The sequence below is a fragment of the Ambystoma mexicanum genome, chromosome 5p (genome assembly GCF_040938575.1).
Source record: "Ambystoma mexicanum isolate Mex_15411 chromosome 5p, UKY_AmexF1_1, whole genome shotgun sequence".
Lineage (NCBI taxonomy): Eukaryota > Metazoa > Chordata > Amphibia > Caudata > Ambystomatidae > Ambystoma > Ambystoma mexicanum.
In genome coordinates, this window is record NC_090930.1 from 553269405 (window position 1) to 553296229 (window position 26825).

The window sequence follows — 26825 nt, forward strand, 5'->3', positions numbered from 1 at the left end:
ACAATCTTATCTGCGAAGCTTCCTGACACCTGGATCCACTGAGCGTCCAGGAATTCCTGAAGGGGTCGCATCCGCAACCTGCAGAGTTGGATCAAGTAGGCACGATGACATGCCGAGCAGAGACTTGATGGTCTGCACTCTGGTGGTCTTCAGTGCCAACAGCCATTGCACCTTACCCAGCATGGCTGCTATCCTCTCTTCCGAGGGGGCCACCAGGCAGGAGCCTGTGTTGAGCCTCGCCCCCAGGAATAGCGCTTTCTGCAATGGTATCAAGCAGGAGTTTGGATAGTTGACGGATAACCCCAGATCCGTCAGCAGCTGGACAGTCCTTCCCGTGTGTTCAATGGCTATTTCCCTGGACTTGGCGCAGATGAGCCAGACATCTAGGTACGGGTACACAATCATGTATCCCTTGTAGATGCAGAAGGGCTGCTACTAGCACCAGGCACTTCATGAACACCCTGGGCGCCGAATTCAGTCTGAAGGTAAGGGTCTTGAACTGCTAGTGCTTTCCCTGTACCACAAAGCACAGGAGCTTCCAATGCTTCTCATGAATGGGGACGTTGAAGTACGTGTCCTCCAGATACAGCGACGACAAGAAGTCTCCTTCCTCCAATTTGCCGAGCACGTGCTGCAACGTGACCATCCTGAATTTTTGGGACTTGAGGTATTTGTTGAGGTACCGCCGCTCTAGAATGGGCCTCCAGCCCCCGATCTTCATTACTAAGAAGTATCTGGAGTAGACTCCGCAGCCCAGAGTCGCTTTGGAACCAGCTTTATCGCCCAGCATGACCCGTACATTCTGCAAGAGCTGAGGGATGTGTCACAGGTTCCCCCCTTCTCACCTGTCTATGTTGCCTGATGTCCTCTTTAGGTGGAGTCTTCTTTCGTATGGTTCGGGACTTAAATAAGCCCGCTCGGCCATCCTCGGCTTCCAGATTACGTTCAGCTTCGATGTCCAGGATCACGGGAAATTCCAGGAGAATACAAGAAGGAGTTGGGGGCATGCGGAAGCGGCACAGGGATTCCGGGAAGTTAGGAAAGAAGTCGGGAGAAGGGAATCCAGGGGCCAGGGGATAGCAAGTAGCACTAGAGAAGGTTCGGAGCACACGTCCGATCACAGCTAGTAGCAGCGTTGAGACGCGCGGGGCCGCGGGGGTGTGGCTTCTTTATAGAGGACGCTGCGTAGAACGTGAAGACTGGCGAGCAGCGTTCTGAGCTTGCCGCCATGTTGGTAGTATTATGGAGTGTAAGGCCTGACGTGTCAGGGACCAGGAGGCCCAGAAGGGGCGAGTTCGATGTTTCATGACAGCATGCCTCCTCCGGAAACTCGCTCCACCGGGTTTGGCTGGGTGTATGAGATGGAACCTTCTGAGTAGCCTGGGGGTATTTAGATTTGAGATAGGTTCCCAAGTGCGTTCACTGGGGGGATATCCTTTCCACTCCACCAGGTACTGGAGTTTGCCACGTCTATATCTAGAATCGCAAATCCTGGAGACCTCATACTCCAGTTGGTCATTGATGAGTACTGGTTTGGGCCTCAGGTTAGTTCAAGAGGTCTGAACATATGGCTTTATTAAGGACGTGTGAAAGACTGGGTGGATTTTCTTCCAGGAGTCTGGAAGCTTGAGTCGGTAGGCCACTGGGTTGATGATTTCCTTTATAAGGAATGGCCCATAATATAGAGGAGCCAATTTATTTGGTCGCAAATGCCGTGGTAGCAGTTTCGAGGACAGCCAAACCTTATCCCCTATTGTGTAGGAGGGGCTTGGTCTTCGTTTGGAGTCCAAATACAGTTTGGTCTGGGTCCTGGCCTTTTCTAATTTTTCTTTGGCTTCTCTTGGAACACTAATGAGCATTTCAATCCAGGAATCGACTGTTGGAACTGGTGTAGGATGAGGAAGGATGGAGGGTAGAACCGAAGGGTGGAATCCTTGGCTACAGAAAAAAGGACTGGTCTTAATAGCAGAATGGTCCGAATTATTCTAGGCAAATTCTGCCACTGGTATTAAGAGGGACCAATCGTCCTGGACCTTGGTAGCGAAGTAACGGAGGTATTGTTCCAAGGTTTGGTTTACGCGCTCTGTGGCTCCGTTGGTTTGGGGATGACATCCTGAGGAAAGAGCGCGTTGGATTCCTAGTATTTGGCAAAGATGTTTCCAGAACTTAGAAATGTATTGGGGTCCTCTGTCTGATATGATCTTGGAAGGAAGTCCATGCAGTCGAAATATGTGTTCCAGGAAAATTCCAGCAAGTTCTGATGAGGATGGCAGTTTAAACCGAGGTGTAAAATGGGCCACATGGGTGAACAAATCAATGGTGACCATGATGGTTGTGTATCCCCTGGAAGGTGGTAATTCCACAATGAAGTCTGTTGCTATGAATTCCCAAGGCCTATTTGGAAGTGGAGGTTGCTGCCATTGACCCGCTGGTCTCTTTTTGTCATGTTTGTTTTGATTACAGACAGAGCATGCCTGGATATACCTTTGTACATCAGCTTTCACTCCAGTCCACCAAAATTGCCTTTGTATTAATCGAAGGATATTGGTAATACCACGATGCCCGGAGTAAAGAGTATCGTGACAGAGATTTATTATCCTTTGCTGTAGTTTTTGTGTTGGGATGACCAAGGCATTGTCTTTGAACAAGTATCCCTCTTTGGTCTTCAGTTTCCACTGGTTCTTGTCCGAGATATCTTTCCAGAGTTCCGAGGATTGAGACTGACTGAGGACTTCATCTAGGAGGCTGGTCGCCTGGGCTACAATTATTGTGTGGGGAAACATCTTGGGAAATGTTCGGTCATCAGGAGGTTCATAGTCAGGGCGCCGAGACAAGGCGTCAGCAATTACGTTTTGTGTTCCCGGAACATGGTGAATTTGGAACTGGTATTGAGCAAAGAAGAACGCCCAATGGGCCTGACGGCTGTTCCTGCATTCCAGGGCCTGTAACACTTGGAGATATCGATGGTCCGTCCGAACCTGGACAGGATGTTTAGCTCCTAGAAGCAAATGACGCCACTCGGTGAAGGCTTGACGGATGGCTAGAAGTTCCTTTTCTAAGACTGAGTAATGAGTTTCACTGGAGGTCAATGTCTGTGTAAGATAGGCAATAGGATGTTCCAGCCCGTCATCTAGTTCCTGTTTCAGAACTGCTCCGATGGCATAGTTAGAGGCATCTGTTTCCACTAGGAATGGTCGATTTATATCAGGTTGAACCAGGATGGGGGCTTGTGTAAATTCTGTTTTCAGGCATTGGAAGGTCTTCTCCTGGGCTGGGGTCCAATGATAGGGAGTATCTTTCTTCAACAAGGAGATGATCGGTTGAACAATCTCGGAGAAGGATGGTATAAACTTCTGATAGAAATTGGCCAAGCCCAGGAAAGATTGGATCTGTTTTACGGAGGTTGGAGTTGGCCAGGATAGTATGGCTTTAACCTTGGATTGATCCATGCCTATGCCATCTGGGCTAAGGACAAATCCTAGATAGTGAACAGTGGAAACATGAAAAAGGCATTTCTCTGGTTTTGCTAGAAGCTTGTGTTCACGTAGCCGTTGTAACACGGATTTAACATGTTCTTCATGCTTGAGAGGATCCTTAGAGAATATCAAAATATCGTCCAAGTAGACGATGACGAAAAGAAATAGCATATCCGAAAACACCCGGAACATGAAGCGTTGGAAGATTGCCGGAGCATTAGAGAATCCAAAGGGCATGACCAAGTATTCGTAATGACCAAAGGGTGTTCTGAAGGCTGTCTTTCATTCGTCACCTTCTCTAATACGAATCAAGTGATAAGCACCCCTAAGATCCAATTTGGTGAATATTACGGCTCCTCTTACGGCTTCCAGGATATCCGAGATCAAGGGTAATGGATAACGATCCTTAAGGGTGCACTGATTAAGACCTCGATAATCAAGACAAGGTCTGAGTTCCTTGGTGTCTTTATCAGGAACAAAAAATAATGAAGCGCCAGCCGGAGACTTGGATGGGCGTATGGTGCCATTTTTTAGGTTAGTATCTAGGTATTCACGAAGGGCCTTTTTCTCTGGTTCAGACAGGATGAACATCCTTCCAAAGGGATTCACGGCTGAAGGTTCGGTTTCAATAGCACAGTCCTCAGGCCTATGGGGTGGTAGGGCTTGGACAATAGCAGAAGAGAACACATTGGCGTATTCCTTGTAGGTTTTAGGAACCTGGATGATGTTGGAGACCATAAGAGGATCTTGCTGAGTTGTTGAATGTTCTTCTGATGTTGTCGGTGAAGGATCCTGGAGCAGACAATGGGACATGCAAAATTCGGAACCTAGGAACACGGAACCAGCTGTCCAATTGATGTATGGGTTGTGTTTTTGTAGCCCAGGCATTCCCAAAACCACTGGGTAATGGGCAGATTTTATGATGTCAAACTTTATCCTTTCTCGGTGATGGTTTATAGCAAGCTCAATTTCCTTAGTCTGAAGGGTTATGGGTCCAGAAGAAAGAGGTCTTCTATCAATTGCTTCTACAGGTTGCAGGACGTTCCGGGATTCGTAAGGAATATGATGTTAAAGGACCCATTCCTGATCTATGAATATTCCCATGGCCCCACAGTCCACTAGTGCCAGAATGGGGAAGGATTCCTTCTTAGATGACGATACAAAAGCCTGTAAGACTACCAGGGAGTTTTGTCCAGGAGAGTTCAAGGATGGTATAGATGTGGAGCCTGCATCTCTCTCCCGAAACTGATCTCCATCTAGGATCGGGAGCTGGCGTTTCCTGAACGCCGTGGAGGGGCTAAGGGACATTCTCTGACTAAATGCTTGTCCGAAGCACAGTACATGCATAAGCCAGTATGGATCCTTCTCAGCCTTTCTTGGGGCGATATGGGTCCACGGAAGGCCCCTAGCTGCATGGGTTCGGGTTCATTTGTAGGAACAGGAGAATCTTCGGATTTTGAAGGTCTCACAAGAGGATTTTTTTGGATGGTTGACTTGGTCTTCCTTTTCTCTGCCTTTCTTTCCTGGATGCGGAAATCAATTTGTAGAGCAAGATCCATAAGTGCCTGGTAAGAACTAGGACGTGCTACCCTGGCCAATTCATCCTTAACATCTTCATTTAGCCCTCTTCGAAAGAAGGTGAAGCAAGCTTCAGAAGGCCAACCCGCTTCTTTAGCCAGTTGCTTGAATCGAGTTACGTAGGTGAGCATGTCCTGAGAGCCTTGCTGGAAATCGAGTAAACGTTCTTGAGCACTAAAGACCTGTTCTGGGCGGTCAAACATAGTCTTTAGTGCTTGAATGAATCCATCATAATCATCCAAAAGGGAATCTCCTGTGTTAACTAATGGTGTGGCCCAGGCTAAGGCATTCCCGGAGAGGTGAGAAATAATAAAGCCCACTTTAGCCCTGGGGTGGAAAAATAACAAGGTTTAAAGGTAAAGTGGACCAAACAAGAATCCAGGAATCCTCGGAGGGTTTTTGCACAGCCGTCATATTTGTCAACAATGCCGCCCAATAGCACGCTGTCCTTAGAGGCAGAGTCGCGTGAAAGTACCAATTGTTTCAGCACGGCGTTCTCCGCTTTCAAGTTCTGTACTTCGGTCGATAGTTCTTGCATGCCATGCATAAGATCCTGGATGGCCGCCTCCATGTCTGTATCGACTTCGGTCAGGTGGCGTCTCAATCTGTCACAGGTTTCCCCCCCTTCTCACCTGTCTATGTTGCCTGATGTCCTCATTAGGTGGAGTCTTCTTTCGTATGGTTCGGGATTTAAATAATCCCGCTCGGCCGTCCTCGGCTTCCAGATTACGTTCAGCTTCGATGTCCAGGATCACGGGAAACTCCAGGAGAATACAAGAAGGAGTTGGGGGCAGGCGGAAGCGGCACAGGGATTCCGGGAAGTTAGGAAAGAGGGAAGAAGTCGGGAGAAGGGAATCCAGGGGCAAGGGGATGGCAAGTAGCACTAGAGAAGGTTCGGAGCACACGACCGATCACAACTAGTAGCAGCGTTGAGACGCGCGGGGCTGTGGGGGTGTGGCTTCTTTATAGAGGACGCTGCGTAGAACGTGAAGACTGGCGAGCAGCGTTCGGAGCTTTCCGCCATGTTGGTAGTATTATGGAGTGTAAGGCCTGACGTGTCAGAGACCAGGAGGCCCAGAAGGGGCGAGTTCGAACGGTTCATGACAGGATGTGCTACTCCTGCCGGGCTACCAGTGGTATCCGTGGATACTTCTACTGGAACTCTATAGTGTGTCCCTGGGCAAGAGTGTCCAGCAGCCATCGGTCGCTGGAGATCTTTTCCCACTCGCTGGCGAAGCCTGCCAGCTGGCCTCCCACCGGCATGCATGTGCGGGGGCCCGACGTCCTGGCCAGTTCAATCTTGCTTCGCGGCCTGCATGCTGCCTTGGCGGCGGCAAAGACATCAGCCACCTCAACTGAAATCCTTGGAGCGGCCCCTGAGGCCTCTTGGGTCGTGAACCGGGAGGGTTGAGGGTACAAGGAGGACCCCCTGCAGAACCCCTCCGACGATTTGCCTGATTTTACGTCGGAGCCACGAAAGGATGGACGATGCTGCTGAAGAATGCCCAGGGCACGGGCTTTCACAAAGAGGTTGTTCCCGTTGAAGGGCATGTCCAGCACCTTCGTCTGGACCTCTTGATGGAAGTTGTTGGCCTTCAACCAGCCATGACAAAAGGAGGCAGACATCGTTCCCAATCTGTCGGAACCCTGTATCCGCGATTTCCAGAGCTGCAGTGATGGCATGGTCCAATGCCACCTCGCCCTCCTGTAGGATCTCAAGCGCCTCAACCTGCTTGTCAGGTAGAAATTCCAGCAGCTGGGCCATCTTATACCACAGCTCCCTCTCGTGTTTGGCCAGGATCGCAAGTGCATTTGCTGCTTTGACTGTCGTCGCCACCGAGCAGATCACTTTCCTACCTGCAGTGTCCAACTTCTTCCCCTCGCTGTCTGGGAGAATGGAGGCTGAAAATGAGGGATTAGAAGACTTCTTCCTCGCTGCCGCCGAAACCACCGAGTCCGGGGAGGGCTGCGCCCATAGGCACTTGGGTACGGACACCGGCACACAGTACTTCTTCTCCAGCCTATCCCTCTTCGCCGGTGCAGAGGCTGGGTTTCTCATCAGTGCCAGGCCCTCATCCAAAACGTCGCTCAGGAGAGGTGCCGCCAGAATGGTCTTCCTTTTTGCCCCACGTCATTAGTAAAGGAAACTTCCTTCTTGGTCTCTTCTGGCGTCAGCTGGAAGAGCTGTGACACTCGGGCGACCGTGGCATGAATGACCCCACTTCATCCAGGGGAGAAGCCCTCAGCAGCGGAGAAACGCTGTTGTCGTCCGTGTCCGTAGTCGCTGTGTCCTTCCCCGTATACCTAGGGGGGAGGGCATGTGCAGCGGTTGAAGAGGCTTCACTGGCAGCTGGCTCGGTGCCACAGGTGCCGGAGGAGCCGTGGGCATCCTCTTCTGGATCTAGGACACCAGTGTGTGGACATTTGAAAGGATGTCCAGCGACATGTACCTGGGAGGTGTCGGGGGGGGGGGGCATGGTAGGCTTGCTGGGCCCAGCACTCACGTCGTCATAGGGATTCCCGCCATCATCATCGCCCCCTCTGTATTTCCGTCGTCGTTCCCAACATCATCGGGTACCACGAGAATGGATATCAGGTCCTCCTCATCCGAGGAAGAAATATTGGTAGGGCCACTCTGGAAGCCGCTGGGGTCCCCTGGACCGGGTCAGCCTCTTTCGCCTTCGAGAGGGTGGCCGCCACCAGCTCAATCGCCGAGGATGACTTCATCTGGACCACCTGGGCTTTGAGGGGCAGGTGGGACACCTTTACCTGCACCTTGGTCTTCTCCAGCTTCTCCGCAGCTTCCCTGGGTTAGCTGATTTCCTCTTCGAGGAGGAGCTGGAGCGATGACTGGAGATGGAGACAGATGGTGAAAATGAACGCGACCTGCCCGTCACGGGACCCGCTTGCGCGCGACCCTGACGGAAACTGACTTGCGGTGCTTGGCCTTATCTTGGGCTTCCACAGATTGGGCGCCCTCAAAGGACTTAGAAGGCCGCTCCTCAGACCGGCCTGGTCCTGGGTGAGGCATGCCCCTGCTTGCTGCATGCGGTAGAGGCCTTGGCGTTGAGCCACGGCGCCAACCTATTGTGACGATCCTTGATGGTGCGCATGGAGAACCCGACGGAGATTTCACAATCCGCTTCCCTGTGGTCCACAGAGGCACTGAGAGTGTTTGTCCTCCACAAACACGTTCCACAATCCGGAGCTGGAGCAGAGTTTGAAGAGGGAGCCTCCCTCCTTCTCCAACATGGTCCGGCGTGCGGTGTAGGACCGATGGCTTTCTGGAATCTTGAATGAAACGCTCAATGATTCTTGCCCTTGAGGGGCGTTGAAAGACGCCAATAAACTGATCCCTACTTGCCGGTCAAAGGAACTAAAGAGCACACAGGCTCTATTTAACAAAATAGAATAAATGTTTATCAAAAAAGTGCGAAAACGGAGAAAAGCTCTTGGAGCAAGACACGAGGACTCCCAACACTTGAACGTGGAGTAAAAATCTGAAGATGCCACATTCCGACCACCCTCCCCTCATCTACAAGTAAATTTGTGAAGTTGTGTTTACTGTTGGCTAAACGCTGCATTCTCCTACGGTGGTCTAATGCACTACCCCCCTAAGAAGGGGACAATGGTTGAGAGATGTCGTGTGGGCAAACGACAGGGAGGAACAATGGCTACACATGCAACAGCTCAACTCCAGACCCAATGACATATAGGCCCCGTTAAGACTATAGTTACTACGAACCGCTTCAGGTCCTGGTGGTTCCACCTAGTTCCAGTCTCTGGGACCCCCTGTAGCCTCTCTGTGTTGATACCTCTACAGCTGCTAATATCTTGTAATAATGTGATAATGTTGCTCCAAGTGTGGTAATAAGGAACAAGTTACTTACCTGTAACTGTTGTTCTCCAGCATGGCATTGATTCACATGCTCAAGAATAGTCCCCGTCGTCAGACTGGGAAACCTTGATAACAGAACACTGTTACGCTCACCTGTTCTCTGTGGAGGCGTTGGGGCACGATTGCAGCCCTCCCCGAACATGAATCACCCCCTTCAGGCCTCTGCCTCAGTAGAAAAGCTGGGAGCGGTGGCATGTGGTGATACTGCTCCTGCGTGGAAATAAGAGTGTGCGAGTGCGCCAATCTATGATTGTTGTACCTCTCGGACCCTTCACCTCAAAGTACGGTTTCTGTGAGCATAAGCCGGGCCATAAAGCTGACCTGTGAATTATGGAAGATAAGCTCTCCGTCCTGCTACTTCTGGCAGGGGAGCATAGAATGGGATCTAGTTCCTTCACTGATCCCCGATAAGGATTAGTCCAGTCCAGCTGCGACTATGCTTCTCCTTATGATTGGTAAGTCTTTCTTGAGCTCTTGTGATGCTGTTCGTTCTGTTTAATGTCTTTATATGTTGCTCCTATTTCTGCCCGCAATAATTTCTCTCTTCTGTTTTCTTCCCTTAGATGGAAATGTGGCCTCAATGCAGCTGTGAGACACGAGACGCGGCCAGATGGAAGATGAATGCTACCGCAATGTTCGACAGCAGGTAAGTGTTGGTTTAAGGAAAGCGCAGAGTATGGCGAAGCGCAACCTTTTTCCGATTTCTAACCTTGTCTTCTGTTTTTCCCTGCAGGCGCTGCTGTCGACGATGGAGCGTGTCGAGCTGCGGTGCCAAGATGAAGATTTCGCCATTGCGGAAAGTGTAAAGATGAATACTTGGTTCGCCGAAACGATGTACAGGTAAGAACAGCTTCCCCCAGTTGGTAAGTATGCTGGCAGGAAGCAGGAAGTCAAGGAAGCAGGACCTGCAAAGTTAAGTCTGACCTCAGGCGACGGTGAGCGTTACGCTGCTTGCAAGTGCAGAATAACGCTAAGTGTCTGTCTTGAGGATCGGGGCAGCTTATTTAGCTGAGATCGTGGGCACGCCCATTAGGGCCGGCTTACCAGCCACAACCTGCCACTCCTACAGAGTAAGCAAGTGCGAAGGCAATCCATTAGCAGCCACACCCAAGAACACTTGGGGCTGCTTAATGGATGGAATGTTCAAGGTTAATGCATCCTGCTTAATGGATGGAATGTTCAAGGTTAATGTATCTGAAGTGCTATGTCCATAATAAAAGCTCTTTGGTGTTAAATGGATGTTCTTGTTTACTTTTGTTCATGAGCCTGGTGCCAAAGGTGCCAGGACAGTGTCCACCCAGGTCTCCTGTGCATGCGACCCCTGCATGCCTGTGCCCCTGACTTCATGACCATGACAGTTTCGTTTCTAAACTGTCTTTCTCCTATAAACCAATCACTGAGCTCTGGGTCATACTGCCCCCAGCCAATGACTGCCCTCTACCTAAGCCCCTCCTCTGGCAGCCATCTTCAGATTTCGTAGCACATAAAGTGGCAGTAGGACCAAGGGAAAAGCTGCAGAGGGGCAGGCGGGAGGGTTCGCATGTGAATCCATGCCAGACCCATGCTGGAGAACAACAGCTTCAGGTAACTGGTTCCTTCTCCAGCATGGAGTCGGGCATGGATGCACATGCTCATGAATAAAGAATACATAGCAGTACACCCATGCACAACCACGGGAGGTGGCAAGGCTCAACAGAAGCAATCTCTTACCTCCTCACCAGGCTCACCTTCAAGCGAACAGGTTGCGCAGCCCTGCTTGGTGACTCTGGACTCTCTCCCTGGAATCCCTGTCTATGCAGTAGAATTTCGTGAAGGTGTGCGTCAACCTCCAAGTAGCAGCCCTGCAGATGTCCAGCTGGGGCACACCAGACAGGAGCGCCATAGTATAGCAGCGATCGCTCTGGTAGAATGGACTCTCGGACGGCCAGGCAACGGTCGGTTTGCCAACCGGTGACAGTGAGTGGTACAGCCAGAGAGCCACCTGGAAATGGAAGCTTTGTGCAGGGTCTTCCCATGGTTCACAGGACCAAAGTTCACAAAAAGCGGAAAAGTTTTCCGGAAACTCTTTGTGCGAGCCACATAAAACTTCAGCGCTCTAGCCACATCCAGCGAGTGCAAAGTCGTTTCAGCCAGCGACAAAGGCGTTGGAAAAAAAACAGGTAACACCAAGGGCTTGTTAAGATGAAAGTCCAACGGCACCTTGGGCATGAAGGAGGGGTGTGTCCGCAGCACCACCCTCGTCTCGTGGAAAGTCAAGTAAGGTGGTTTACAGGATAGGGCCTGGATCTCAACCACTCGTCATGCAGAGGTGATGGTCACGAGGAAAGCTGTCTTCCATGACAGAAACTTGAACGGTGCTGAATGTATAGGTTCGAATGGAGCTCCCATGGGCCTAGTCAGCACCATATTAAGTTCCCACGCCGGGCCGGGAGCCTTCACTGGCGGGACGAGCAGAATAGTCCTTTGATGAATTCCTTAATTAGACGGTGCGACCACAATGAAAACCGTCCCAGAGATCTGGTGTAGTGGGAGATAGCCGCCAGGTGAACCTTGATGGAGGCGTGAGCCTGCCCCGATTTAGCCAATGACAGCAAATATGGAAGTACTTGAGGGGCCGTGACTCGCAGAGGGTTGATCTTCTGCGAACGGCACCAAATTGTGAATTGCTTTCATTTGTGTCCATAGCATTTTAAAAGTAGATGACGAGTACCTCCTTGCAGTCCGCTGGAAGATCCTAGCCCCCAAACCCTAATGCTGCAGGAGTCAGGGTTGCGTATCGAACAGGCCTGCAGGGGAGTCTGGAATAGTGAGATACGAATGGTCCCTGAAAGAATGCTCGTTAGGGGCATTCCTAGAATCAGCAAATACAAACATGTGATCAAATTTATGGATATGGCCTGTATATTGGCTAAAAGGGCTATCGCTATGGCCTGGAAATCAGCTGGCGGCCCACAGTACATGAGATGGCACAGGGAATTTGAGCGATGGGCAGGAGCAGAAACTAATGTGTGGGTGGAGGGAGCACACAGATCGGGGTTTGATGGAGCGATAAATATGAGGCCTGGAAGGTACTGGTCTGGGACATGTTCCACCCATCTGAAGACAAACCCCCTTGAGGGCTACTTGTCTTTCAGCGCAGAATTTGACCCGGATTTGGATACGATTGGGTTCAAGTCTGGTTACGCTGGCCGCTGAAACTGGGAAGGGTGGTGGAATGCACACGGGGAGCCCCCTGAGCCCAACACACACACAATAAAAGGCTGGAAATGACACTAAGCCTGACAAGTGAAGAAGTTGTTGGTTTGCTGCTTGTTGTCTTATTAATATGAAGCTGCAAGTACACAAATCCTTATTTGATGAGAGATACTTGATTAATGCATGGTTGTACGCATATAAACGCCAATAAAAACATTTAAAAATAAATGCTGCAGGAGTCAGGCCTTCAGGTTCAGAGACCCCGCATCGTGGTGGAGAATTGCACCTCCTTCCTTGGCGAGAAGATCCGCGACCGCTGGCAGCTTGACTGGAGGGGACGCTGACATGCTGAGAAGGTCAGGTTACCAGATCTGCCTCGGCCACGCAGGTGCGGAAAGGATCATCCTGCACCAGTACCGTCTGAGTTGATTGATGACACAAAGAAGTAATGGCAATGGAGGGAACGCATATAGAAACAGGCTGTCCCAGGGGAATGAGAATGCATCCCCCATGCTCAGTGGCTGGCGGAACCTGCTGGCAAGCCTCTGGCACTTGGTGTTCGTTGCCATCACAAACAGATCAATTTGGGGACTGCCCCATTTGATGGGCAGGTTGTCCACTTGGTCCTGCCGAAGCTCCTGCTTGTGGCAAGAGCACAGCTCCCTGCTGAGAGAGTCGGACACAGTGTTCTTTACTTCTGCCAAGCGAAATGGAATGAGGAACATCCTGCGCCACAAGTCCTGCGCCTCGGAGCGCTGGGGGTCTGATGCCCCCCCCTACTTCCAGATGTAAGACATTGGGCCTCATCAGAAGGTTGGCGCTAAAAATCTGGCCGAACCAGCATGGCGGTAATAACATGTCCGGCTTGGCACCGACCCGCAAATAGCGGACGATCAAGAGTTCGCGGGCGCACGCATCCCTGCATGCCAGTTACGGCCGTACCGGCATGCTGGTAATGACCCCCAAACCCCCACACAGCGGCATCGACCAATACGCACAGAACGGCTCCGCCCTCGGCAACCCCTAAATACCGTTACCGTTATTAACATAGTGCAAATAACGGGTGCGTCAATACCGGACCCGGAAGTAACGTCATCGCGCCGGAACTGGAAATGCCATGGCGGCCATCTTTAAAAACACAATCCATTGCCATCCTCCACCTACAGGACCCTCTACACCCCAACTCCCAGGCCACCACTGACAACATGTCGAAGACCACCCGGAGAGGCACGGCCCGCCTGCACAAACCACGTTTTACAGACGATGAGCTGAACATGTTGGCCGACACCCTTGTGGCAAATGCAGAAGTGGTGTTCTGCAACGACCTCAGGCGTCCAACCCAGCTCAAGAAAAAGGCCATCTGGGAAGAAGTTGCCCAGAAAGTAAGTGCAGTCGGCACCACCGCACGCACAGTGCGTGATTGCAAAAAACATTGGGACGACCTCAGGCTGAGAGTCCGGCACATATCGTCAGCTAATCGGAGCCAGGGGCTGGCAACATGAGGAGGACCACACTCCCCACTGAAATTGGCCAGATGGGAAGAGACCTGCAGCTCCATCATAGACGTGGAGTCCATCGAAGGAGTCGGTGAAGCAGAGTTTGGCGTGCCAACATCGGCAGATGAAGGTGAGCGTCCCTACTGAAACAGTAAAAATAATCATAATCACCCTCCCCGAAATGTGGCTGCTACACCAGTCAACAAATGGGCCATCATGCACACCTACACATATCCATGTACACATTCTGGGTCTACCACCATCCCATCCCAATGCATGTTGCGGTCATACACGAATACACCCACAAGACACATTGCATGGGCATGTGCCACCCAGGACGACCCTCCCAAAACACGTCAATGTCCAACTGCACCCAACAATGCGTACATGTGGACACGACTACGCTATCAAAATCCACTCTTCAACATTGCATGTACACAGTCTCCTACAAAGCCACAAATGCAACTGATCAGATGGCGCCACATGTCCAATGACTAATGCATGCACAATGCAAGCGGAACAATCACTGATATCCTGCCACTCTCTGTCCCCCACAGGTACGGATGCTGACAGTGATGAAGCGCAAGGGAGTGCACAATGCACAACACCAGCCAAAAGGCCTAGGAGGCAATCTGATGGCACAGGTCCATCAACCTCAAGTGGACCAAGGATGGGCCATGCGGGAAGCGGGCCAAGAACCGGTGCAAAAAAAGCACCACAGACAAGTACACAGGACGAGCTGACACCTGCATCCGTGGTCACACCATCCACACTGGCTGAGGACACAGCAGGCATGGAGGATGGCACACATTCTGCTGCTGCCAGCACAATTGGGGAGATGGCTGCATCGGCAGATCATAGTGTTGATGAGGTAGCTGGGCCGGACAATGAGGGCGATGCAGGACTTGTCCACTCAGTGCCTGTAGTGCACACACCAAGCCCGCAGGTCACCCCACAGGACACACCTCAGCGGGTCTCATCCGACCAGGGCAGCCATGGACAGTGGTCTCCGGCCATGCACAGCCCCATGATCCATGCTGTGCCACCACATCACCCACCAACCACAACCCACACTGCCATACAGGACCTTGAGGGACGTCTCTCCAGGATGGAGGCCCGGCAGGAGGTGATGCAAGGCTATGTGCAGCAGTACCTTGCTGAAGGGGAGACAACATGCCGTATTATCCAGGACAGCACCGCGTCCGTTATCCAGGCCATTAACTCAAGTGCACAGCAAGTGCGTGATGGCTTCAAAGCCTTGGGTCAGATCCTCACCAGGAGTGCTGACCGCATGGACCAACGGCAAACCCTGCCCCTTGGATCACAACCATCTGGGTCATCTGCATCATCCACGCCATCGGGCTCGAGGCAGACCAGCCCCATGCGCATGTCCCTGCGGAGTTCGCGCCGCACAGAGATCCAACCCCCACCTCCCAAGGGGGCTCAACAGTAGCAGGGCCACCCTGCATAATCCCTTTGGGCATACATCCAGGCACATGTCGTGCCATAGTTGACTTTGGGTGTTAGGGGGTGGGTGGAGGGTGGTGGTGGGTGTAGTGTGTAGTACTGGGGTGTTTGGGGGCATGGGAGTAGGTTGGGGGAGGTGGAGGGTGGTGGTGGGTGTAGTGTGTAGTACTGGGGTGTTTGGGGGCATGAGAGTAGGTTGGGGGAGGTGGAGGGTGGTGGGTGTAGTGTGTAGTACTGGGGTGTTTGGGGGCATGGGAGTAGGTTGGGGGAGGTGGAGGGTGGTGGTGGGTGTAGTGTGTAGTACTGGGGTGTTTGGGGGCATGGGAGTAGATTGGGGGAGGTGGAGGGGTGGTGGGGGGGTGGATTGTTGAATCATGTTGTACTTAATTTCTCACGAATACATCAGCTGTGTAACAAACATCACATGAGTGGACATTGCTGATTTTTTGTATGTCAATTTATTGCTTCATGGTGATTCGTGCACATGTGCCCACACAACCAGTGCCCACAGTACACAACACATGGCACCCTCTGCATTAAAGTACATCAGAATGATTGGTCTATGACCATTTTGCGCAGTGCGCGACCCTCACGAGTTTTGCGTCCTGGCCTATGTCCTACTTCTACTCCTTCCTCTCCTACTTCACCAGGTGGTGGCAGCTCCACGTCAGATGGCAGGGGTATTTTCCGCCGGATGCACATGTTATGTAGCATTACACATGCCGTGATGATCTTGCCCACCTTCTCAGGCCTGTATATGAGTGCCCCTCTCGACCTGCTGATGCAGCGAAACCGTGCCTTCAAAAGGCCAAACGTCTGCTCAATGACCACACGTGTACGTGTATGTACGATTGAAGTCCTCCTCGTGCCTGTTCTGCGGGTCCCTGACAGGGGTGAGTAGCCACGGTTTCAGGGGATATCCAGCATCACCTACATGGGAGCAGAAGGAGGTATGTGTGAGGATGAGGCTCAGTTGACAGGTGTGCTCAGCCTGTACATCATTCAAGTTCATATGCACTATCTCGTTATTGGCAGCCACATCCACATGACTGTCAGCCCTGTACAGTGCATGCCAATCCATAGAGGGAGCCTTGTGTGACATACACGACCTAGGGTCCTAGGATTTTAAAGCACCAGGCAATGTATGTCTTGGCTAGGGGCATTTTGCATGCAAATGTGAGGGCTGTGTGTCGGCGGATGACTTAAGAAACTACCATTCCCCCCCAATCCATCTGCCCCCATGTCCCAGAGGGCATTCCCCTAGCATATGCATGTACCTCCCCCCCAATCCATCTGCCCCCATGGCCCAGAGGGCAGACTCACCCAACAGCCAGCCACTTCGTACAACGTCTCCTTCCATGTCGCGGGGTAGTGAGGAGTTCCGCAGCACCATGGCATCATGCGTGGATCCTGGGTATCTGGCACATCAGTGTGTTATTATCTGGCTGGCATCACACACCCTCGGCACATTGATGCAATGGTATAGCTTCTGATTGCGGTACACTGCCTCCACGGCATTTGGGACTACCAACTCTACATGGGTACAGTCGAGGGCACCAATTACATTGGGCATGCCTGCCAGTGCATGGAATGCTATTTTGGTGGCATTTGCCTCCTGTGGTGTCCTTGGTAAGGATATGTAGGCATTTGTGTGCTTCAGTAGTGCATCCACCACTTGGTTTAACACAACAGAGAAGCATGATTGGGACATGCCATGCATTTGGCCCACTGTGTGTTGATAAGTGCCTGTGGCCAGGAAGTACAGCACAGATGCCACCTTCAGCAAAGGGGGGATGGCTGTGTGGATGTTGATCAGGCTGACCAAGTCATCCTGTATTATTTCCACTATGTTGGTGATGGTGTCTCTGTCCAGGCGGTACAGGGTGTGGATCTGAGCTGGGGTTAAGTCAAATGGATTGGCCCTTATACGTTGGATTGTTGGCTGTCTGCGGGGAGCGACTGCCTGCACTGGTGGGATTTGCTGGGCATGTCTCATCCTCCTTCTCCTCCGGCGTCTCCTCTGTGTTTCCTGTTGTACTGCCTGCTCAAGGAGTAGCAGTGCAGGCATGTCCTCCAGGCCCAGTATGGCAAGTACAAGTGGTAGCATTTTGCCTTGGAGGGGGGTGTGGTGTGTGGGCGTGCTCCTTTTGTGCTGACCCTGACTCCATTGCCTCCACCTGTGCTGATTGAGTGCACCTGTGGAACTTGGTTACACAGCAGTTTGCTGTTTACGGGTGGTCCGCATTGCTGGCATCATGGTGGCCCTTCTTACCGGCATCTCGATGCCGGTATGTACTTGTACGTGTGACTCGTGGTGTCCCCTTCTTTGCCGCATGCCGGTATTAAGGCCTCCCCATATGCGCGCGTGCCCGCATGCAGGTACAGTGGTGCACGGCCACTGCGGGTCCTTGATGATGCCGGTAGCAACGGCATCTAGGGTCATGATACACCGGCCCGTTAATGGATGCCGGTATTGCCTTACCGGTGCCGTTCTTACCGGAGCGCCAACCTTGTGATGAGGCCCATTGTGGTGATATTGTCCGTGAAGACCCTCACCACTTTGCCCTTGAGGGATGGCAGAAACGACTTGAGGACTCAAAACACCGCCCGTAGTTACAGTATGCTGATGTGTAGTATCTTCCCTTCCGGCAGCCACAGTCCTCTGGCGTGAAGACGTCCAGTGTGGGCTCCCCATCCTTCCAAAGAAGCATCCGTCGTGACTGTCTCCTGGTACGGGGGCTCTGGAAATCCGTGCCTCTGCCGATATTGGAGTGTACGCCCAACCATCTGATCGCTCGACGGAACTCCTCGTCGAGCGTGATCCTGTCCTGAAAGCTTCCCAACAGGCATCAAGGAACTCCTGCAGCAGCCGCATCCACAACCTGCAGAGCCGAATCAGGTATATGCACGACAACATCATGCCGAGCAGAGACTTCATGGTCCTCACCGTGGCAATCGTCAGTGCCAACAGCCATGCTGAGGCCAGGCCTGACACAGTGTTGAGCCTGGATCCCAGGAACAGATCATCCTGCGATGGAGTTAAGCAGGACTTTGCATAATTCACAGAGAACCCCTGCTCCGTCAGCAGACGGACGGTCAGTGCTGCGTGGTCGACGGCGTTGTCCCTTGACCTGGCCCGGATGAGCCAGTCGTTAAGGTAGGGGTAAGCGCCACCAGTGCCAAGCACTTGGTGAAAACTCTGGGCGCCGACTTTAGTCCGAAGGGAAGTGCCTTGAACTGATCATGCTTGCCTTGAACAACGAAGAGCAGAAACTTGCAGTGTCCTTTGTGTATGGGGACTTGGAAGTACACGTCCTCCAGATCCAATGACGAAAAAAATTCCCCATCCTCCAGCTGGCCGAGCATGTGCTGCATGACCATCCTGAACTTCTGGGACTTTATGTACTTGTTGAGCCGTCGTAGGATGAGAATGGGCCTCCAGTCCCCGGTCTTCTTTCTTACGAGAAATTACCTTGAGTATACTCCGGAGCACCAAAGTCGCTGTGGAACCAGCTCTATCGCCCCTTTTCGTAAGGAACAAGTTACTTACCTGTAACTGTTGTTCTCCAGCATGGGTCTGGCATGGATTCACATGCTTATGAATATTCCCCGTCGTCAGGCTGGGAATCCTCGGTAAAGAAAAAATCAGTATCAGTTTCGTTTCTGATCGGTCTTTCGTAGTAGTAACCAATCACTGATCTCTGCGTCATACTGACCACAGCCAATGACTGCCCTCTCCCTAAACCCCGCCTCTGGCAGCCACCTTCAGATTTGGTAGCACGTGAAGTGGCAGTATGACCAAGTGAAGAGCCGCAGAGTGGTAGGCGGGAGGGTTTGCATGTGAATCCATGCCAGACCCATGCTGGAGAACAACAGTTACAGGTAAGTAACTTGTTCCTTCTCCAGCATGGGGTCTGGCATGGATTCACATGCTCATGAATAAAGAATACATAGCAGTACACACATGCACAACCACGGGAGGTGGCAAAGGCTCAACATAAAGCATTACATCAAACTCAACATTAAGCAATTCTTACCTCCTCACCAGGCTCACCTTAGGCGAACAGGTTGCGCAGCACTGCTTGGCCGACCCTGGACTCCTCCCTGGAATCCCGATCGACGCAGTAGAATTTTGTGAAGGTGTGCGTCGACCTCCACGTAGCAGCCCTGCAGATGTCCAGCAAGGGCACACCAGATAGGAACGCCGTGGTAGCTGCGATCGCTCTGGTGGAATGGGCTCTCGGATGGCCAGGCAGCGGTCGGTTTGCCAACCGATGACAGTACATGATACAGCCGGAGAGCCATCTGGAAATGGAGGCCTTCGAGAGAGCCTTCCCCTGATTGACAGGTCCAAAGTTCACAAAAAGTTGTGACGTCTTCCGAAAACACTTCGTGCGGTCCACGTAGAACTTCAGCGCTCTAGCCACATCCAGGGGGTGCAAGTCCTTTCGGCCGGTGACGAAGGCGACGGGAAGAAAACAGGCAACACCAAGGGTTCGTTGAGGTGGAAGTCCGACGGCACCTTGGGCATGAAGGAGGGGTGCGTCCTGAGCACTACCCTCGTGTCGTGAAAAGTCAAGTACGGGGGCTTGCAGGAAAGGGCCTGGATCTCTCCCACTCTTCGTGCGGAGGTGATGGCCACAAGAAACGCTGTTTTCCACGACAAGAACTTCAACAGAGCCGAGTGCAGAGGCTTGAACGGAGGTCCCATGAGCTTGGTCAGCACCACGTTGAGCTCCCACGCCGGGGCCGGAGCCTTCACCGGCGGGAACGATCTGAACAGTCCCTTCATGAATTCTTTCACCAGACGATGAGACCACAAAGACGTCCGCCCCGTGGTTCTGGTGTATCGGAAGATCGCAGCAAGATGAATCTTGATGGACGCGTGCGCCAGTCCAGCCTTGGCCAGCGTCAGAAGGTACGGCAGTACCTGGGGAGCCGTAATCCGTAGAGGGTTAATCTTCTGTGCGTGGCACCAGACAGAGAACCTCTTCCATTTGTGTCCATAGCATTTAAGAGTTGAGGACGCCCTGGCCTTTGCAAGAACCTCTCTGCAGTCGGCCGGTATGTCGTAGCCTCCAAACTCTAACGCTGCAGGAGCCAGGCCTGCAAGTTCAGCGACTTCGGGTCGTGATGGAGGATGGCGCCTCCTTCCCTGGAGAGAAGATCCGCGTCCACTGGCAGCTTGATTGACGGGGACGCTGACAAGTCCAGAAGGTCCGGGAACCAGATCTGCCTCGGCCACGCAGGTGCGACGAGGATCATCCTGCACCGTGACCTCTTGAGCTGGTTGATGAGCCGGATCAGCAACGGCAATGGAGGGAACGCGTATAGAAACAGGCCCTCCCAGGGGAACGAGAAAGCATCACCCATGCTCCTCGGCTGGGGAAACCTGCTGGCGAACCTCCGGCACTTGGAGTTCGACGCCGTCGCGAACAGATCGATCTGGGGTGTGCCCCACCGTCGGAAGAGGCGGTCCACTAGATCCTGTCGTAGTTCCCACTCGTGGCACGAGCGCAGCTCTCTGCTGAGCGAGTCGGCGATGGTGTTTTTTATTCCTGCCAGATGAAACGGCACCAGAAACATCCCTTGGGCGACGGCCCAATACCACAGATCCTGCGCCTCCTTGGACAGGGCTGGGGATCTGGTACTGCCCTGCTTCCTGATGTAGAACATGGTGGTGGTGTTGTCGGTGAAGATCCTCACCACCTTGCCCTTGAGGGAAAAGGACCTGAGGGTCCAAAACACTGCACGGAGCTCCAGGACATTGATATGGAGGGACTTCTCCGTCGGAAGCCAAAGGCCTCTCGCGTGCAGATTTTCCGTGTGCGCTCCCCACCCTTCCAGGGAGGCATCCGTGGTCACTGTCTCCTGGTGGCCGGGGCTCTGGAAGTCCATGCCCGCCGTCAGATGCGCGCGGGTGCCCCACCACCGGATCGCTCGTCGGAAACTCTCGTCGAGTGTGATCCTCTCCTCGAAGCTGCCCGTCGTCTGGATCCAGCGCACGTCCAGTAACTCCTGCAATGGGCGCATCCGGAGCCTGCACAGGCGGATGAGATAAATGCAAGAAGACATCATTCCGAGGAGGGACTTGATGGACCTCACCCTGGCCGCGTCCGCAACCAGCATCCGCTGCACCTTGCCCAAGATGGCCCTCGTCCTTTCCTCCGACGGAGAGGCCAGAAGCGACACTGTGTCGAGCTTCGCTCTCAGAAACAGTGCGTCTTGCGCGGGCACCAGGTGGGACTTGGCGTAGTTTATGGAGAATCCCAGGTCCGTGAGTAGTTGGACAGTCCTTGCCGTGTGCTCCACGGCGAGCTCCTTCGTCTTTGCTCGGATGAGCCAGTCGTCCAGGTAGGGGTAGACGTGGATCCCCTCTCGGCGCAGCTGCGCCGCCACCGGTGCGAGGCACTTGGTGAACACCCTGGGTGCCGACCTCAATCCGAAGGGAAGGGCTCTGAACTGGTAGTGACGCCCTTGGACCACGAACCTGAGAAACTTTCGGTGTCCCTTTAGGATGGGAATATGGAAGTAGGCATCCTCCAAATCCAACGACGACAGGAAATCGCCCTCCTCCAGTTGACCCAGGACGTGTTGGAGGGTGACCATCCGGAACTTCTGTGCCTTGATGAATTTGTTCAGTCGTCGTAGGTCCAGGATGGGACGCCATCCTCCCGTCTTCTTCTTCACGAGGAAGTATCTTGAGTAAACTCCGGAGCCCCGAAGCCTCTTTGGGACGAGCTCGATGGCGCCCTTCTTGAGCATCGCCTTTACCTCCAAGAGAAGTTGAGGGACGTGATGTTCTTTCCTGGCCACAGGGGGGACGCGCGGGCACCTCTTTAGAAACTCGAGCGCGTGACCCTGAGTTAGGGTGTCCAGCACCCAACGGTCGGTGGAGATGGACTCCCACGCGCTGACGAAGCTCGCCAGCCGGCCTCCCGCCAGGGTGCTTCGGTGGGGGCCCGACCCCACGGCCGGTTCAGTCCTGCTTCGACAAGGCTTTGCCGCCTTGTCCTCCTTGGCGACGTGGGCGGGGTCTACCTGACTTGCCTCGTCCCCTGTAAGCTTCCTGTGACGACGAACGGGCAGCTTGACGGTAGGTGGAAAATCCGCAGCTGGAACCTTTGGAGGCACCCTGTTTGCCTCTGCCGCTCCGAAAGGGCAGCCGCCGTTGCTGGAGAACCCCAAGAGCCCGGGCCGTCTCCGTGTCCGCCTTGATGGCTTGAAGGGAATTGTCCACTGTTTTCCCAAACAGGTTGTTTCCGTCGAACGGCATGTCCAAGACTCTGGTCTGCACGTCCTGACGGAAGTCAGTAGCCTTGAGCCATCCACGCCGCCTAAGGCACACGCCGTTGCCCAACTGGCGAAATCCAGTGTCAGCGATGTCCGTCGCAATCGTAATGACGTGGTCCGACGCCACCTCTCCTTCCTGCAAGATCTCTAGGGCTTCCGCCCTCTTGTCGTCTGGTAGGAAGTCCAGCAGGGGGGCCAGTTTGTACCACAACTCCCTGTCGTAGCGGGCTACGATAGCCAAGGCGTTGGTCGCCTTAATCATCGTCGCATGTCTCAGCGTCCCATCGTGTCTAATTTCTTTCCCTCGCAGTCCGGCGGGGAGGTTGACGTAGAGGAAGCGCACCCCCCCCCGCTTTCTTCCTGGCCGCCGCGGAGACGACCGAGTCCAGGGTCAGCTGTGCCCGAAGGCACAAGGGGGCTGCGTCCGGGACCCGGTACTTCTTCTCGTACCGATCCCTTCTAGCCGGCGTCGTGGATGGGTTCTGGAGGAGGGCGAGGCCCTCATCCCAAATATCGTCTAGTAGAGGTACAGCGAGGACCGTCTTCCTCTTGGTCTTGCGCCGTTGATAAAGGAAACCTTCCTTCTTCTCTTCCAGGCAGAGCTGGAAAAGCTCGGATGCCCTGGCGATCATGGAGTGAAACGATTCAATCTCGTCGGGCGGGGAAGCCCGGGTGGGAGGTGACGACGGGAGATCCTCGTCGTAAACCTCGTCGTCTGTACCGGTCGCGGCCGTGTCAGTCCCCGTATCATCCCCACGTGTCGTGGACGGGGAGGAGGGCTGAGCAGGGCGCGATGGCTGAAAAGGAGGTGGAGGATGAATCCTTCTTCTCTTAGGGGGAGGGCTCCCAGAAGGGCCTGACTCCGTGTCCCCCGTCGGGAGCGGTTCCTCCGTTGGTGGTAACGGCAGTCTCGTCCTTATCTCTGAGCATAAGGACTGTATAGCCAACAAAATGGCCGCCGAGTTGTCTTGCGGCACTGGTTGAGGGAGTTCCGACGGGCGATCAGGAGCCCCGTCGGCACCCTCGACGCCCTCGTCGTCTTCCACGTCGGGGTCCCTCCCGACAGGATGGCCTTCTTCCACGCCAGAGCCGTGGCCTAAGACTTCGATCAGCTCCTCCTCAGAGGTTGAGGCCGAGTCCACGACAACCTCCTGCCCCCCCTTTTTCTTCTCCGTCGGAGGTTTCACGGGGGTCCTGTCGATGGGCATGAAAGAGGACTCCCTCCGCGGTGGCAGGGAGATTCTGGGCCCCGGGGTCGCCACCACTGGTGTAGCCTCCACAGGCTGAGCCAGGGCCGCCGCGACTGTCTCGATAGAGGCCTTGGCCGGATGGATAAAGGCTTTCACCACCTTAGGTGCGCTCACCGCCTTCTCCTTGGGGGGGAGGGTCACCACCTCGCTCCCCCTCCGATGGGGCCTTAGGGCACGACCGGGGTCTCTCCAGGAGTTTTGCCGGGTGCTCGGCCTTCCTCTTACCCGAGCCAGAGCGTTGGCTCGTGGTTGATGGCGCCGGGGAGGATGCGCCCTGCCTGGCGCCCGTAGAGCCCGACCGTTCGGCACTCCCGGTGCCAGCCCGGAGAGTCTTCTTCCTTCGACTGGTGGGGATAACCAGTCTACCTTCTTTTCGCCTTCCTGGAGCATCTCGTGGCCGCCTTGCCTGGGCCAAGCACCCAAGCAACCGGGATACCACGTTTTCACCACTACCGCGAATCGAAGGGTAGTAGTACCTTTGTACCAGAGAACTCCGCGGCTGGTTTCTTCCCTGGCAGTGCAACAACCTTCATCCTTCCTCCACAACGAGATCTTCTCTTCCTCTGGATGACGCTGCAACTTGCACCCGCTGCCAGGAACAACTGCCCCCGCTGGAGGATCCTCTCCATTTAAGTACCGTGTTCCGCCTGGCTTCCCTTGCAACCGTTTGAACGGGGTGTATTAAATCCTCGTCCCTCGAACCTGGGTTAGCCTGGGACACCTTAGCTAACTTTTCTGCACTGAACTAAACCTTTTTCGAACTACCTCCACAAACTTCGAAGACTCTGTGTAACTGTCTGATCTTGGGCATCTTCCGCCTGGCTGCCTTGAAAGTGGGCCTGGCACCCAAACTTCCTTGCTCACCAGTAGACTGTGCCTTCCTAAACTTGCTGTGGGTCTTTAAAAAGTGTTTAGTGTGTATGCTTCCATAATTCTGCTTTTCCCTCCCTTTTTATCTAACTTGTTGGAGTGCCATCGAACGTTAAGCGCTCACCTCTGTCTGGAAATAAGTGGTGTTAACTAAGACTTGTCCAACAAGTAATCAGGGCTGTACATATGATAATAGTGATTGTGTTTTGAACTTATCTTACCAATTTAGTGCTAGTGTGTTTTATAAGAGCGTGTTAAATAAATAAGTATATACTTTTACACCCAAGCTCTGGTCAGTGTTTGCTTGTGCTACTGTATTTCTGTACCTATTTTGGATGCTCTGTATACTGCCTAACTCTTCTTGATGGAAGTCTGACTGCTCAGCCACAGCTACCAAGTGAATCTGTGTGGTACGGACTGCTACCAAGTGGGTTTACTGCCAAACACCTCTAGTCTTAAATCTTTTGCAGTGGTCCCTAAGGGAACTGCACAGGTTTCTGCCTAACACTCATCAGCCGAAGAAATGTTAATTCCCTGGAGGCCTTCACTGCCCCCCCCCCCCCCTTTCTTCGGGACCTGAGGAGTCGGTCTCGGGCTGAGGTCCGGCATCCTCTTCTCCGGGGTCTTCTCAACTGGCTTGCTCGAAGCTTCTCTGCTGGGAGGAAGAGATACTCTGGCCATCGTCGGGGTACCCTGGGCCGGGTCCGCCCCTACGGCCTTTTAGAGTGACGCCTCCACCAAATCGATGGAGGGCGACGACTTTGCCTTGTGCACCTGGGCCTTCACAGAAAGGCTGGATCCCTTGACTGGCTTGGCCTTCTTCTTCCCATCCGTGTTGGACACCTTGTCCCGCTTGGCCTTCTCCTTCGGGGCCTTGTCGGATCCCTAGTCTACCTTGGCCTTCTACTTCGCATGTGGGTCGGACACAGCACCCTGCCTAGTCTTCTCCTGTTTGGCATTCTCCGGATTCTCTCTCAGCTTCCCCGGGGTAGCCGACTTCCTCTTGGACGAAGAGCCAGAGGCTGACTAGAGATCGATGCAGACGGGGATGACGATCATGCCCTGACCGTCGCGGGACCCGCCGCAGCTGCGACCCAGACGGAAGCGGACAGCAGTGCTTGGCCTTGTGTTGGGCCCACACGGGTGGGGCGTCCTCAAAGGACTTAGAAGCCTGCTCAGGTTTGCCGGATCCGGGAGAGGCATGCCTCTGGGTACAACCCGGGGCAGAGGCATTGTCCTGCAGCCACAACTCCAACCATTGGTGTCGATCCTTCATTGTGCGCTTCGTGAAGCCACGGAAAATCACATAATCTAATCTCCTTATGCGTCTGGTGCAGGCAAAACAGACACTGGGAATGCTTGTCGTACATGAACACATTCCGCAAACTGCAGTCAGAGCAAAGCTTGAAGAGGGAAGCGCTGTCCTTTTTTACGTGCTACATGATTCACGCGGTGTAGGCCTGAAGAATCTTCTGGAAGCCTCCAAGAAGAACAATCGACGAAAACAGCCCTTGAGGGGTACTGAAAAAAACCTGAAAAACTGGTCCCTGTTAATAATCAATGGAACACACAGGCTCGATTGACTGAAAAATAGTTGAACTATCAAAAATTGAGAAATTCAGAAAGAAGCTCGAAGAGCGAAACACGAGGACTCCCAACACTTGAACGTGCAGTAAAAATCTGAAAATAGCTGCCAGACGAGGGGCTTAGGCAGAGGGCAGTCATTGGCTGAGGGCAGTATGACCCAGGGCTCAGTGATTGGTTTATAGGAGAAAGACAGTTTAGAAACAAAACTTAAACAGTTCTTTCTGTTACCGAGGATTCCCAGCCTGACAACGGGGAATATTCATGAGCATGTGAATCCATGCAGACCCCATGCTGGAGAAAGAGAGATTTAAAAAAAAAAAAAGAAATCGGAAGATGGCTGCCAGAGGAGAGGCGTAGGGAGAGGGCAGTCATTGGCTGGGGGCAGTATGACCCAGAGCTCAGTGATTGGATTATAGGAGAAAGACAGTTTGTAAATGAAAGTGAAACATTTTTTTCTTTTACTGAGGATTCCCGGCCTGACGACAGGGAATATTCATGAGCATGTGAATCCATGCCAGACCCCATGCTGGAGTAAAATAACAATGTTGTTATGGTGGGGGGCTGGGGGAAACCAGAAAACGAATCACGAGGATTCACTGCCCCAAGACCTGCAGTGAAACATCAGAAAATGGCTTCTCTGGGTGGAGCTAAGGCTCTGTCCACCTCATTGGATTAGGCAAATAGGACCAATAATCAGGTGGAGAGTCTAAAAAAA

General features: G+C 53.2%; 1 protein-coding gene across 3 annotated transcripts in view; it reads right to left on the minus strand.

Annotated features, from left to right (window-relative positions):
• The window catches only part of OCRL (OCRL inositol polyphosphate-5-phosphatase), a 1330750-nt gene that overhangs the window by 890278 nt on the left and 413647 nt on the right, over positions 1-26825 (minus strand). The gene's annotated exons all lie outside the window — the stretch shown is intronic.